Source organism: Parus major, chromosome 1, assembly GCF_001522545.3.
Source record: "Parus major isolate Abel chromosome 1, Parus_major1.1, whole genome shotgun sequence".
Classification (NCBI taxonomy): domain Eukaryota; kingdom Metazoa; phylum Chordata; class Aves; order Passeriformes; family Paridae; genus Parus; species Parus major.
The window spans coordinates 95,874,082-95,887,893 of record NC_031768.1 but is presented as its reverse complement, the minus strand read 5'-3'; the positions used below and the strand labels follow the sequence as shown (position 1 = coordinate 95,887,893).

The window sequence follows — 13,812 nt, the reverse complement described above, 5'->3', positions numbered from 1 at the left end:
CCCATACCCTGGTTTTAATGCCCATACCCTGGTTTTAATACCCATACCCTGGTTTTAATGCCCACACCCTGGTTTTAATACCCATACCCTGGTTTTAATGCTCATACCCTGGTTTTAATGCCCATACCCTGGTTTTAATACCCATACCCTGGTTTTAATGCTCATACCCTGGTTTTAATGCCCATACCCTGGTTTTAATGCCCATACCCTGGTTTTAATGTCCATGTGGTTTGTGACACCGTTTTGAAACCTCTGCAGGGTTTGTCTTTGCAAAACCCTCATTACAGTGGAGTTAGAGGAATAGGCTCTTTGTTAAATTATTCAGCCTGCTTAAATATTATGAAGAAAAATAAAAGTGAGTATTATTTTAAAATGTTAAGAAGAAATGTCTTATGTTAAAGTCAGGAATCTCCTTTTAACCCTGGGCAAACAAATACAGAAATTTGTTAGAATTTAATGTAGAGACAGCCCTCAGATAAAGTCCATTATTGTTTAGTGACAGCACAATGTTTATCTAAACCAGTGATGAAAAACAATGTGTACACTTGAACTGCCATCCTATGTCATCTGTGAGTAATCTTATGGGAAACTGAATGCTATTTGGTGAAGTATTTCCTTAACAAATATCTGATTTTTTCCTATCTCCTACCCCAAATTTTTATTCTCTCTTTGCTTCCTAGCCTCAGATGGACTACATTTTATTGTTTTATTTTTACCTATTATTTGAAACAGCATTAGCATAGAAGGCAAAGTGTTTTGGTAATTGAACATTCAGTTAATTAAACCAGCTAATAGTGAATGCCAGTGTTATGAATTGACCGCTTTCCCTTGGCATTTTCTCCCCGTAAATTTATCCACTTCCCTGAGATTTCTGAGCATTACTGTCAAAGTGTGCACTGCTTCTTGATGCTGATGAACAGAAACAACCCTCCTTTAATAAGGCACTAAGGTGGAAACAGCGATCTAGTGACTTTTTAGAGAATATTAAAGGTTTCATTTTAATTTATTCCTCCCAATATATGCCTCCAAAGGCAAACCTTAAGAAAGATGCAGTGAAACTTATTTATCTGTTGTTGATTCAGTTTACACTGAGGTGAGCTCTGGTACTTCCCTGAGCAAATTCCCTGAAGCTGTGAGTGGTTGAGGTGAGAAGCTATCCATCTCCAAAAGGCTTAGGGGAGTTCAGCTGCCAGCAGCATATGGGAAATGAAAAGAGGGGAAAAAAAATCCAAACAAAAAAACAAAAACAAAAGGGAATAGAATTGCAGGAAAGTGATCTTCATCTATTCTTAACATGCTATTTTTTTCCAGAAGGACCCATCTTGTGTTTGTCTAAATACTTTCTCTACCATCACATGGCTGGCTTGATCCAGGGCTTCTGCAAAAATTCCTGGCCAGGCCAGACACCTCAGCTTTCACCACATCTCCTTTCCCCATACTGAAAGATATTCCTTTCCTAAACAGCCTTCACTGATTTGAAATGTGTGCCATGGCCACTAGAAAGCCTCAGTTCAGTTCTGGCTGGAGAGGAATGGTGGGCAGGATAGCTGTGAGGGAGAGGAGTATGACAAGCTGGGAAAAGTGGACGCTGAAGATCTGAATTTTCTCAAGTTTTGATCTGGCATGTTGGGAAAAATGGGAGAGGTCAGGGCTGCTTTTCCCAAGGACACAATAGACTAAGAGGGATTATTATTTTATGCATGGTGCACATGAAACGATCCAGAATAGAAGTTTTTTATGAGATAGACATAGAATGCTTTAGATAAATCTTTTCCTCAACGAGAAATTTTCAATCATGTTCTAGTATTGCTGGTAAGAGCCTATGGCATAACCTCTAGTGTAAACAAATACACTGCCTTCCACTGAAGATTTTAGAAGAAAACAGGCCTTTTTTTTTTCCCTAGAAGCCTTGTTTGCCTTTATGTGGAACTATGAAGGCAGCTTCTGCATTGTTAAAATAAATTATTGCTTGACCACTTATTTTCTCTCTTTCCATTTATTACTTTACACTTCCTCTATCTCCCAAGGTCTCTTCCTGCAAAAGGAGAGATTTGGCTTACGGTGTCCGTCATGTGTAATTGATCTCTGTGGTTGTATACCCTGGAGTATGACTTCAGTGAGAAATCCACTCCAAGCTGGGAAAATAATCTCATTTCTTCCAAAAAACTGCAAGCTCAGTAGGGAAAGAATGACAAAATTCTGGCAAATATTCTGCTGTTTGTATACATATTGTTTCCTGGTGTTTTATTTCAAATTTTTCCAGAGTGGAAGTTCATCTTTTAGCAGACAGTTCTCCCCTCCAGTCTTGCCAAACCACAGCAGAATAGAGGAACTATTTTTAAATTACTGCTTATTCAAATTGTTTGAAAACCTATTAAAACACTACATATACAATTTGGAGATCATTTAAAATTATTCCTGGGACCTATTTGCAATTGTGGAGCTCAGAAACAATCTAAGGGAAAACTGCTTTTATATGGTACCAAACTGGACATTTCTTACAGCCATTTTAGCCACCATAGGTAATGTCCTATTTGAATATTCCCTGCACAGCAGAGATATCAGTACAGGTATTCACTGCACATCCATCCCAAAGGAAGGAAATAGGGAAACTGATAGAAATGAGCACCTTTGTACTATTGCTCTGTTTTTCTGCCTTGTCTTAAATTCAGCAATGACCTTGGCTTATTTGCACTAGTGCATGGCAGTGATGACCTTGACCTCCAGAGTCATCCCAGCTACCTCAGGTCATTTGGAACACGAAGAACCTAAAAGTCAAGGAGTCTCATTTAGCACCTGAAGGTCACAGAGCTGTGCCCCTGAAAAAAAAAGGCTTAGGTTTCTCTGTATGAATCCTCATTTGGTGTGCAGATCCTCTGATCCTGTAGGATTTCTGTGTAATTTTAGAGACCTTTCTGTAAGGACTTAGCAATGGCCATACATTTTTGTACTTGACCATATTTCCACTTGTTTGCCCAACACATCCCCTGTTATCTGGCCACTACAGGCACCTCAGCTGTGAAGATAGAAGACAAGCAGTAATCCCTATGAATGGCAGCTGAACATTTCTGCAGAAAACTCGCAGATAACAGGGCCATGAATATGAAGATAATTAAGGAAGACCTCTACATCCATGCTACATGTGAGAGTATGAAGACACCCATCAGTACCTTGACTTTTCTCAGCTGATAGCTGACTTGACTACTTTGCTGAGGTATGTAATATTTCCCTTTTTTTTTTCTCCTTTGTAACAGGGGAGGCTCATTTTATGACATCAAAATATGTGAAAATATTTTTTTCATTTTAATAACAGAAAACAAGCATACTGGAAAAAAACTAGACATTTATCTGTGACATTTTTAATAAACTTTTACCTTTAAAAAAATCTTTTAAAATGTAAATTTCCATTAAATATTAATTTGGAAATATTTTTCTGGTTTATGTAGAAGGAATAACAGTCCTTTATAAAGTTCTCAAACTGGAATTTAAGAATTCTGGTTTGGGTAAAATGAAACATTATATTAAGTGATTTTTTTTTTTTTATTTTTGAACTGTTTGATTTACTACAAATTGTCATCAAACTGTCAAGAACAGCAGCAGCAAGAACATCAAAGACAAGAGCAGCAGCAGAAGAGTTATTTGCCAAAAGCTGTTTAGACAGGAAAGTGTCTTTATTTCTAAGGTGTCTAGACTAGATTTTCACTTTCCTTTTTCTTACATTTTATGCACTCATTAATAGTTGCATATTCTGCTAAAGAACTCTAAACGCTGTTTTTTCTTTTTATTAGTGTTAAATGTAAAACAAAATCAATCAATAATTCTGTCTGCTGTTAAATAGATCTAGACTCTGGGTACTGTTAACAATAGGCAAAATGAGAAATACAGATTAACAAGTATTTTGGTCACATTGATTGTTAAATTCCGCTAAAATACAATAGCATTTTGTAGACTTAAACAGGATTTTTTTTTTAATAAAAATAACATCAAAGATCTAGATTTTGCTTTTTGGCTTCTGTCTTTAATTTCATATTTTTGCAAGTGTCACACTCTTTATTTTCACATAAGCCACTGCAATCATCCATTTTCTGTATTTATTCAGCATTAGATACAGATGGTACTCAGGTAGTAGGTAGCAATAATTTTGAAGAGCCTCACCAAAACTTATTGAAGAGAACATCTTACATTGACCTCAGCAAACATGTTGTTTAGAAAGAAATTAGAGATGTCAATTGAGCATTTCAATAAAGTCTTTCAAGTGTAAATTCAGTAGCTGCATGCCTCCTTCTCTTCATGTCACTTAATTACATCTCATTGCAAAAGGTCCAGGCAATAGCAAATGATGCATTTCCTTTTATTAGGGAGCAGTGTCAAGGAGCTGTTGCTTGTGTTTGTTTTGTCCTGACTGCTACTCTCAAAGTCACGGAAATACAGACTGGAAATTAAAATATTGAAGATACAGAAGCTGTGAGTTTCTGCCCTTATCTACTGAATAGTGAAATATTTCTAGGAGCAGTGTTCCCTGGCTGGTGACAAGCTCTGGCTGGATGTGACTGAATATTAGAAATTTTTTTATTTATTTTTTTTTTTTAAGCTGAATCTTTATATCTGAGTAATTATGAAATCTCCAGCACAGGGAATTCTTCCAATCAAATATAGGCATCTGAGAAAAATATTAATCCCACAAACAAAACAAGAGATAGCACATCAGTCTGTTAGTAACTGGCTCCATTATAACTCTGTAATAGTCTTCTCCTGACCCATAAATGCCACTCAAGAACACATATTATTTTCCACTTCCTAAAATATAGAAACTTTAGATCCCTATATCTGAAAGCTTTAATTTTTGTAGTTCGAATACAAGCTGTAGTAAAGAGCTGAAAATTCAAAATCCCCTGTGAAAAGGGACACTTAGACAAAGTTCATTGTTAAGTTAGGCATGACATTATTCTTATTTCTAAAACTGAAGCACTGGGCAGGAATTTGGGCCCTTTTATTTTATCTAGTGTTACACTTTTAAAGCATATAATGTTATGTAATATATTTTAAAATATGAACTTTCTTTGAAACCCAGCCTCAAAGCAATTATTTCTAGAAAAAAAATAAAACCTCTAATTTTACTGTGTCAAAAAAAAGGGTTTTTTTCCAAACTCAAAGCTTTTCCTCAGAACAAGTTTAAGGGACCATCATGTGTTACCTCAGGTTATTTACTAGTAAGTCTAGTAAAAGTAAAAAATGTAAAAAAGTAAAATTTTGACTGCAAAAGTCTTGCACAGAAGTTGCCTCTATCTTGGTCTGGATTTTAGATGCTGCAAGAGTGTAAATAAGGAATAGCAACAAAGAATAACCATAAGCAGAAAAAGTAAGAAAGAAACAAGTATGAATTTTCTTTAGTGTAGGCAGCAGCATGCCTCCACACTTTCAATTCCCTTGTGGCCAGGTTCCATTTAGCACTTAGACTGCTTTCATACATATATATGTTTTTCCTGAGCTAACAAATATTTCCTCTTCTCCTTAAGGATGGCTTTTAGGTGTAAATGAACATGAAGATAGCGCATGTGACAGGCGTGACTTTGAGGGTTGTTGAGCCCTTTGAAACCTTTTGAAAATAGCCTAGATAAGTAGAGGTGAAAAAACTAGAACAACACTGTGACACTGGCAGCAGAGAAGGCTTTGAGGGCCTCCTCTCAAAAGGAAGAGTCAGCTGAAATTTCCTATTGAACTAGCAGGGAAAGAATGCTAACGAGAAGGAATAAACAAATCCTGCCTGGTTTGCCAATGTCCAGGTTCATGTACTGCATCAGGACTCTCTGTTTCCCCTCATCTTTCCAGATCTATTGCTGTAGATGAAGAAGGTTTCTATAGAGGAAGTGTGCAGCTGGAATTAACCTTGTGCCCATGAATTTGGGGGGGGAAAAAGAAAAAGAAAAAAAAAAAGAAAAAAAAGGGAGACAAAAAAAATGTAAAAAAGACATGTGAAACAACATACTAAAGTCAGTTGGTTGACTCAGATCTTTATTAGCCAGAAACCATGGTGATCATTTAACTGTTGGTATTTAAAATTAAGCAAACTAGTCCTCTACAGATCAAAGCACCAAGGAGAGAAAAGCAGCAAGGAAAGCAAATGTTGGTGTTATCTAGCCAGTTAAAATGCCTGTCTTATCCGAACATCCACCCAAAGCTTGAAACTAGCAGCATTACAAAAGTGGGAATAGGATTATTTTCACATTTAAAATAAACATAGGTCTTTCTGATTGCATGCAACTGTTCCTGCAGCCAGCTGGCAGGGAGCAGCCACCACCCAAAAATGTAGTGTGAGACATCAGCATGACCATGTGGTGCACCCAGGCACCGCTGCCTCACGTGGTTCCGCGATGCTCTGTCATCGTGCCAACTCCACCGGTATTTCTGAGCTGTAAATTGATTTAAAACCACTCATAATTGCCTGCTTGCATCAAATCAATCAAAATTCATTACTGAGGTAATAAAGGTGTGTTAGAAACTGTCACAGATTTTCTTAATCACTCCCTTGGATTTCCAGGTCTTTGGTTTCATACATATTTTCAGCAGCTGAGCACTTCCTAGTATCTGCATAAGGTAAGTAAGTGAGTGGAGGAGGGTCAAGAAAATACACAAAAGTATTGCACACTGACTATTCAACAGATTCTAGATTACAAAGCAGCTGGTTGAACACAGGCTCGATGGTGCTGTGTTACATAAGAATGTATATTTAAATAGTGCAGAAAGCCATGCAGAAAAGAACAGGTCATTCTGAGAGCATGCTGGTGCCAGGGAGTGCTGACCTGACCTGCCTGCACAGGTAGCATTTACTGATATTGACACAGGGATGCTCCTATCTTCCTTGTATTTTTCCTGAACCTGGTGATATTGCTGCTTTCAGCCTTACCCAAGTCAGTAGAAAAAAACTCAAAACCAAATCCCCTCCACTTTTGTGAGTTTTTTTCACTTCTTCCTTTGAATCACCTCTCCTTGTAAGTGGCAATTACCAGAAAGCTGTCCAATTTTACTGAGGTCACAATGCCCAAAAGATTAGGACAAGCTGTGCTTTTCTTTTTGGCCTGATATTGAGCTCCCTTTACTAGGCAGGGCAGTTTCTAGATGCTAGAGTTAGTACGAGAAACCTGGAGGTGAGAAAGGGTGAGTGATTTTGGGGTGGCACTCAAAAATGTGGAGGAATATGAATACAGAAAAGGATAAGAGGTAGGGAAGAGTTCTTGTAAGAGGAGGGTATATAGGAACAAGAAGAGGAGTCTGTGTGTTTGAGGAGTGTAGAGCTACATGTCCTTCTGAGAAAAGCAGGCAACATTATCTGTGTTTGAAGGTCAGGAGTGACCTTGAAGTGAGAGCTGGGAAAGGTTTGAATGGCCTGGGATGGGAGGCTAAGAAAAGACAGCAGGGCAAAGTAGCAGAGGTAAACTCAGTTCCTGGCTCTCTTACAGTCTCTTGGCATGGCCCAAGACACATTGTTCATTCTTCTCATTACTTTGCCACTTCTGATGTCCTCCTTTAGTGGACTTGTTGGGCCAAGAAATGTTTATCAAAGATTATGAGGCCTTCAAAGGGCTTGGATGATAAGACTCATAGACACAGCAACATAGGTAGGACCTGTCTATCCACAGCTCCTGTGGCATTGGATCAGTGCCTGTCCCTCAGGAGGAGACAGAGGCACATGGCCCTCATGTCCTGACTAACAGCCCTGGAGCTTGTAGCCCAGGCAGCACATGCTAAGATGATCAGAATGGAAATCTTCTGTTCTAAGGACCTAGCCTGGCTCTGGAATTCTGGAATTAAAATAGCAGAAGATAGGGCATTTAATACCTTTTCCTGTCTCTAGACAGTGGGGAAAAGTACAAGTCTGAGCATGAGTAAATTTGGTGGAAAGGGAGTTTGCAATTGGGAGTAGGTTCTGGGACAAAACAGGGATACCTTGGAGAGAGTTTTACATGTTTAGAGAAGAAAAGGCTGCCAAGAAAGGAGAGTGTGTCTGAGAGGAGGCAGGGATCAGCATTTCTGAGGCTATGGAAAGGGATTATGTGAGAAGTTTGGTAATAAAGAATATAGGATAAGAAAGAGAGTGAAGTGAGGTAGAGAGAGAGTAAGCACAGGGAGCCACAAAATGGGAACATGAGAGTAGAAAAAGAGTTCTCTAAAAAGAGAGAGAAGTATTGAAAAACACTGGGGAAAAATAGAAAAAGAAAAAAGGTAAGACAGGAAAAGAAGAAAGAACAAATGGCAATTAATTCTGCATTAGATAGAAAAAAAATTACCTTAAGGAAAAAATTAATTAGAAGGTATCTGTGAAGATAAAAGATGATGAGAAGAGAAGAAACAGAACAGAGTGAAGTAGCAAAGAGAAAGAGGGAGACAAAGTACATGTAAACGAAGATTTTAATTAGCACAAAGGATAAAGATATCTACAGAAAAAAAAGCATATGGATGAAATATCAAGCACTCATTTATGTAGGTCCCTTCAGGCTCAGATTTTTATGCCTCTTTTTCACTACTGACATTTTAAAGTTGAACACAATTCTCCCCTCTTGGTCATTCTGACCGTTTTATTACCCCTGTGACTGTATCATTACTTCAGTAACGCAGAATGATGTAATACACATTTTCCACATATGTATCTATGTTTTTGCTCATTTTTTATCACTGTTTTCTACTGAAACTGATTTCCTCATTAAACCAATTTTTTTTTTGTATCTATACTGACTGTATGTTTCTGGATGACAACTTCTCTTTTATCTGGGGGATGTATTTTGGTAGAGCTGTTGGTACCCAGTCTGCATTTGCACTGCAACTCTCAGCATCACTTACCACGTGTACCTCTCAAGGAATGATGTATATTTCTAAGGAAACAGCAGTGGTGAAAACTTATTCAGGCTACATTTGCCATGAGTTTCTTCATGGACAATATGTTTTATGAATACTATTGCATTTGTTTTTCCACACAGATGACTCCTATGAATTAGCTTTTGTCAAACAGACACAGAGTCATAAGTTCCCATTCCAGTCCCTGACACTAGCACAATCTGTGAATTTGAACCCTTCATTAAAGAAATTGGATGATAAAATACATCTGTCTCAGAAAGAGATTTAGTTAATGGTGGTAAAATATAATAAAAATCTGAAAGACTTCTTTTCTGTTTTGAAAAGCTTGACATGCTGTTTTGTACTGTAGCTTCCTTTGATTCCCTGCTCTTGTTAGCAAAGCTAGTGTAATGAGGGAGGCAGAAGGGTGGATAATAATCCTGCCTTTAGCATCTGGATGGCAGTGTAGATTTAAACATGGTTTTAAAAGGGTTTAAAACCACAAGTTTGCTGTGTGGTTGTTTGTTATGCTTTTTCAGGCTCTGAATGAATTTGGTATGCACTATGAAAAATTTCTAAAGTAAACTTTGCATGGAAGGGGTGTAATGAAAGGTCCATTTGTCCCATCTCATTAAACCAAATGGGAAGCTTGGGATCATAATTCTGTGAATTTTATATGTTGGAACTTAAGGAATGACCCCAGAATGGGCAGGTGCACTTGCTCAGACTTTGATTTAGCTAGCACAGGAGGAAATGCAGAGGAGATGTGGTAGTCCAGACCTCAGCACTAAATGTGTCCTGGAAACTTTGTCCAGCTCACAGCAAAGCTCATGTCACCTTGTCTTCACTGCTTGGGTCCTGGACAAAATTACAGGTGGAGGAGAAGCTGTAACTAACCATGAATAAAAGATAGGATTTCCAATGGCCAGGCCATTCTCAGTGCTCTTTTACCCCCATGCTCAGAGGCAGTGAATGATGCTATCCTGAGGTGTATGTCATGCAGAGAAGGCTCTGCTTCTGCCTGGACAGGTTTTAACAAAAACAAAGCACCTTAGACTTCAGTTGTGAGAAGTGCTGAGCATGCATGGTCATGCAATTCCCTGTTCTTTACTTGGGACAGAAGATTCTGCTCCCTTGGCAGGCTCACCCAAGATCATGGAAATACCTTGGCTGTAAAACCTTCTGTCACCTCTAGCAACCTTCTTATGTGATGCTGCTGGAGTTTTGTTCCATACAGGTTCAATGTCTAAACCATGCCCTCCAAACCAAGAGGAAAGAGACCCAGGACTGCAGTAAACTTGGACAAAGCTTGCAAAGAGTTTTCTATTCTGAGTAGGATGACAATGGAGTGGAGAGTAGCTGGGAAGGAAAGTGAAAGCTCCAATCAGCCGGCTCATGGTTCAGGTTTTGAAGGATTGTCAGCCAAAAGAAAAGCCTGGGAGTACAATCCTCTATCAAATACCTCCCACAACAACATGGTTTCAGACCTCCTTGCCAAACCACAGTAGATGGTTGATATGTTTGGAGGGAGATAATTTATTTTTCTACTTGTAGGCTGTGTGGGACTGGTGAGAGAGGCATTAATATTAGAGGGGGAAAATGAGTGTTCAGTGCTGCAGGAGATGGATGTTCTTTCTGTCTGGGGTTTAATTACTGACAGCAGTTACTACTGTTAGATTTGCAAAGAAATATGGACTTGCTTATCATCACCACAGGTAAGATGACACATGAAAGCTACTTGAGGACTGAAGTAGGTCTCTAGAAGTAATTCTGCATGTCACACAGACAACATCCCTATACATATACATACACACTAATACATCCCATTAGGAAAAAGAAAGAAATTATTGTTTTCCCATCTCTTCTGTGTAATTATTTCTGTATAAAGGGAACAGCAAGTAGAGTGAAAAATAAGTGTAGTTTGTTTTACCTGTGCACACACATATATTGTGTATATGTGTAGGTATGCAAAGGGTTCTAGTACAATAAAGCCAGCCTGGCCAAATTTGTCTTCTCTGGGAGATTTTGTATTAAGTTTTGTGCTCTTACTATCCTCACAATGATCTCAGATAAGGAAACTGCACCTTTGTGAACAGAATAGAAGAAAATCTATTGTTCTGATGTTTATCTATTTGCATATTTGGAAAGAAGTGTGACCTCATTCTCCATTTATTGCTCCATTTATTTTATTTTTCTGTTTTTCCCTGAATGTATTTTCTTTGACCATCTCTCTGATGCAGATTACTTAATGAGTGGAAACTCAGTAGTTATTATTAAAACTGTTTAAGCAATGTAAGGTTTCATTTTATTGTGTAGGCTCCTCTTATTCTTAATTGTAGTGATCTTATTCCCCAAAGTATCTGTGCTTCCACTATTAACTCCTAATAATAAATTGTATTAAGAATATACCATACAAGTCCCAGTCTGAGCTGAAACACTGTAAAACAAACCCAAACAGGGAGGAAACAGTCTTCGTGTTTTGTTTTAAAAGGAAGCAGAAGTATTTCATTTGAAAGTAAAGAAAGCCAAAGACAATATTGCACTGGATTCTCCATTTTGCTGACAATTTGCTCTTTTTATCCTCCCAAGAAGCACTAAGCATGCTCTGAATGAACACCAGAGAGACCCTGCTTTGAAAGGCTGACGCACTTGTGGCATGAATTGAGAGTTAAGGTCAGACTGCCCTTGTGCAGTGCAATGCCAAACCTCAAATCCTGACTGTGGGATCTTCAGTTGAAAAAAATTGTAAGTCTGCCCTGAATTTCTCAAAGTTCACTATAGAGCAGCACCAACTCACAGAGTTGCAAAACATAAACAGTAATTACATGGTAAGGGTCTGAATCAAACTGCCAGTGCTGCTCTGCTGTAGACAAGCACTGCTGCAGCAAGATGTGCCACCGAGCTGGCATCACCTCACTGCAGCTGATGGAAAAATGGTACTGCATATAGGAACCACACTATGGAGTCCTCCTGCAGCGGGAGGAAAAGGGAGAGAAGCCTGGAAGCAGCTACAAACTCACTGCCATCCAGCCATGACTTAAGTCTCCATCCAGATGTACACAACTGGACACAGAGGCAGGCAGAGCTTGCACCATGGGCAAGGAAAGAAGTGCTGGACTTGGTCCTCTAGACCCTTGAGCTCTCCAGCCCCTCAGGGCAGCCTGGCCAGGAAGGAGGTTACAAAGTGGCAAAAGGCAAGATGTGCATAAATCCTCAAGATTTAGAGAGAGACTAAGTCTTTTGCTTTGCTAGGACATAAATAATTCTGTAAATAATTGCTTCTAAAAGTAATACTTTGGGTTTTTTGCCTATACTAATTTTCCAGTTCTAAATATGCAGGTGGACCACTTCAGCATGTTTTCTTTTTTGTGGGGCATTTTGTAGTGCCTATTTCCCCCCCATGATTCCTGTGAGGGCTTGAGCCTGCATTTCAATTTTAAACAGCATTTTCTCAACCTCTGACCCTTTCAGCATTGCTGCTGGTGATGCTGGGCAGAGAGAAGCTGACAGAATTACTGTGAGGCAGCTGGGAGAGCCCTTGTTGAGCTGAAAGCTGATGCCTCTTGCCAGGGAAGGGCCTCCCTGCCATGTCTCAGGGAGCCTGGCTGGACATGTCCTGCGGGATGTGTTATCAGCACCGTGCCTCTGCTTCCACTTCTGGCAGAGCACAGCGAGCACAGCGGTGAGCTAAATGCCAGAGTCTGTGCCTGGTGCAGAGATGATCCTCCTGGCTCTCCTACTAAATATTTCATTTGAACCAAGTTCAGGGCTCTGCCAGACTGGCTCCAGAGCCCTTGAACATAGCCTGCATGAATGAGACGACAAACTCAGCTCAGCTTAGTTTGGCTCAGCTTTCCAGATCAGCTCAGCTCAGCTCATGCCTCCAAGGCAGCACTTGCCATCCCAGCTCACTGTGAGCGAGGAATATGCAAGGGACAGGGTGCTAGCTTTAGTGGTGTCCCTAATAAGGCATTTCCTTCTTTTGTGTGAGCTGTTACTTCTCCTGCTTGGTCTTTTTCCCCTCTCCTACAGCTTTTCTAGTTCGCTTCCTCCTGAGGCTTTAATAAGAAATGAGGCTGAGGGAGGCAGAAGCAAGAACAATTGCACAGAAAGGATATCAGGTATCTGAATTCCTCCTGTGTAGATAAGTACTTTTAGCAAATATGGTCAAAAACGGTTGGTGGAAGCAGCTTTATATTTGATAGCATCAGCTTGTTATAACTGGGACATTTTGCAGGAAATATTGATTATAATGATATTTCACTTTGAACAAAATGGAAAGTAATGAAGCCACCTTCTCACTTTCTGTAAGGCATCATTTCTCTAATGTTTTGAAATGACAAGCTGATCAGACTGGAACCCCTTGGCTCCATTTTGGAGTGGTTTTCACTGCAAATTTTCCTTTTAAATGAAAAATTATAACTGACAAATGTCAAAACAGAAAGTAACATTTTAATTAGAAACATTTTTAGGGAAGATTCTGAAAATAAACATTCTGTTCTGATCTAATATGGAAAGATTCAAAATCCTGGACTGCCTCTGAGACAGAAATTCTGGCTCCTGCATAGCTCTGATAACATCCAGAGCTGAAGCAAAGCATTGATCCTGGATTCCTTGACCAGTAAAACTGCTTTTGTCTGTGTGTGTATGTTTTCTGCAGATGGCTTCCATCCCTCTTTATTGTAGCAGTTCCTAATATCAGCCAAAAATATCTGCACAAAAGCCTCTGTTATGTCTCTGGGCTTGAATTCTGGCCAAAGTTACATATATGGAGAATAGAAACCGAGTATCTTGAATGGCTATCTTTTGCATTATACTGACAGAGCCCGAGCTGGATAAAATGCAGTGTGCAAACTGAAATTGAATGAGGCATAAAGACTGAAATTATTCATTTGGGAAGTATGTTCTGAGTGTCACTGACACCTTAGAGATCAGAGAAAAATAAATAAAAGCATTTTCTCTTTTGTTATTAGTTTGTATCTT

The 13,812-nt window shown here is 39.1% G+C and overlaps 1 long non-coding RNA gene across 3 annotated transcripts in view; it reads left to right on the top strand.

Moving 5' to 3' along the window:
* LOC107205457 overlaps positions 1 to 13,812 on the top strand; it is an 83,842-nt gene that overhangs the window by 837 nt on the left and 69,193 nt on the right. For 2 of the 3 annotated variants that reach the window (XR_004499414.1, XR_002001571.2), the window contains exons 2-3: positions 3,008 to 3,214; positions 6,539 to 6,594. This is a non-coding gene — a long non-coding RNA (uncharacterized LOC107205457). The remainder of the gene's footprint in view (positions 1 to 3,007; positions 3,215 to 6,538; positions 6,595 to 13,812) is intronic. The other variant, XR_001521970.3, reaches the window with a different exon arrangement.